The sequence below is a fragment of the Schistocerca piceifrons genome, chromosome 4 (assembly GCF_021461385.2).
Source record: "Schistocerca piceifrons isolate TAMUIC-IGC-003096 chromosome 4, iqSchPice1.1, whole genome shotgun sequence".
NCBI lineage: Eukaryota > Metazoa > Arthropoda > Insecta > Orthoptera > Acrididae > Schistocerca > Schistocerca piceifrons.
This window is the reverse complement of record NC_060141.1, coordinates 525,645,207-525,647,516: the sequence shown is the minus strand read 5'-3', so window position 1 is coordinate 525,647,516 and position 2,310 is coordinate 525,645,207.

Sequence of the window (2,310 nt, the reverse complement as noted above, 5' to 3'; positions counted from 1 at the left end):
AAACACATACAACATATCATACTAATTTTCAAAGATTAATCAAAGTACGGTTGTTTACTGGCCGTGGAGATGACAGGCAACTTATACACATGGCTGTAACGGATCGTGCAGCCACGTCTCGATCGCTGAGTCAACAGATGGGGACGTTTGCAAGACAACAACCATCTGCACGAGCAGTTCGACGACGTTTGTAGCAGCATGGACTGTCAGCTTGGAGACCACGTCGGCGGTTACCCTTGACGCTGCATCACAGAAAGGAGCGCCTGCGATGGTGTACTCAACGCCGAACCTGGGTGCACAAATGGCAAAACGTCATTTTTTCGGATGAATCCAGGTTCTGTTTACAGCATCATGATGGTCGCATCCGTGTTTAGCGACATCGCGGTGAACGAACATTGGAGGCGTGTATTCGTCATCGCCATACTGGCGTATCACCCGCCGTGATGGTATGGGGTGCCATTGGTTACACGTCTCGGCCACCTCCTCTTCGTATTGACGGCACTTTGAACAGTGGACGTCACATTTCAGATGTGTTACGACCCGTGGCCTTACCCTTCATTCGGTCCCTGCGAAACCCTACACTTCAGCAGGATAATGCACGACCACATGTTGCAGGTCCTGTACGGGCCTTTCTGGAAACAGAAAATATTCGACTGCTGCCCTGGCCAGCACATTCCCCACATCTCTCACCAATTGAAAACGTCTCGTCAATGGTGGCCGAGCAACTGGCTCGTCACAATACGCCAGTCACTACTCTTGATGAACTGTGGTATCGTGTTGAAGCTGCGTGGGCAGCTGTACCTGTACACGCCATCCAAGCTCTGTTTGACTCAATGCCCAGGCGTATCAAGGCCGTTATTACGGCCAGAGGTGGTTGTTCTGGGTACAGATTTCTCAGGATCTATGCACCCAAATTGCGTGAAAATGTAATCACATGTCAGTGTGAATTAATACTGGCTTTTGCATGATTCTATTTCTGACGTTATTCATACTGCAACCAAGTATTTCATTATTATGTAATCGTCCAAAAGTTGGAAAAATTATGTTCTGATAATTTAACAAATTAATGTTCACTTTCAGTTCGTTTTCTGATTATCTCGGTTCATACAAAGGGATAGCATGGAGACTACTTGGATAATGACTTAGAAAAATTATTTACGTGACAATAACCACGAAAACAATGTTATTCAAGCAATAAAATTCCAACTACGCTGGTCAGTCTATTACACCTCTAGTTATAAAAGTCTATATCTTACTTCACTTCATGATGCTGTTGGTTTGTCGAGTGGCTTCATTTAGTGGTAAATAGGGCACAGGTTGATCTTCTTGCTATACCGTAGCCAATAACAAGGGCCCAAGTACTCTTGATGTTATGTGAATTACTTTTGCTGCATTTGTATTGTGCCCAATAAATGCCATAGCTCGCCCATAATAAATATCCGCCAGAACAATCATTTCAGTTTTCACTGTTCCGCACTTCGGAAACAGACTTTTCCTCCGCACTTTTGGATAGCCACACCGGCGAATACACGACCAACGACACCAATCGTCTCCTAGCGACTCCCAACTTCTACTCCTGTTGGCGTGCTCGCACGCCCAGCGATAATGCATTTACAGTTTATTAGTCTTTGACAATAGTTTTTCCCTGACTAGGCCAGCGTGCCTACTTACAAAATGTTAACATTCCATGTGTATTCACTTTCTTAAATAATAAATAGCATTTGGTACTTGACAACATAGTTACAAGAATAATATTAAGCACAACTAATAAAGCAAACTTCGCAAAACAAGTAGAAAATGTATGGTCATCCACATAGTTGTGGTGTTGCAAGGGGGCCACCTCGGCTACAGAGGCGGATATTCTAATACGAGGTCTACGACATACATTTTAAGGGAAGCTTGCATCTTATTGTTTCATTCTGTCATGTTGATGTCTCTTTTAAGATGTTTATCAATTTTAGAATGTTTTATCACTCGATTTTCACATCGGAGACGTATTAAATACTCCTCAGTTTTCATCAGAATATGGATACATTTTTAATGTTTTGTAATATTTTATCAAATCCGTAGTCATATTTCCGTTCTTCATGTACGCATCAAGTAATAATACAGAATAATATCATTAGCGCGAAATCGATTAAGACGAACTCGCGAAAAACACGAAAAAATATTGGCCCCGGGAGCAATACATTGGTTCTTGTGTCAAGTTTTATCTGTTAACCCAAATTTCGGTGAAGGCGAATCACGAACTCTTTTTCAGTCGCTAGCGTAATTAAATTTCATTGTAATATAAACTTCCGAAGTTACAGT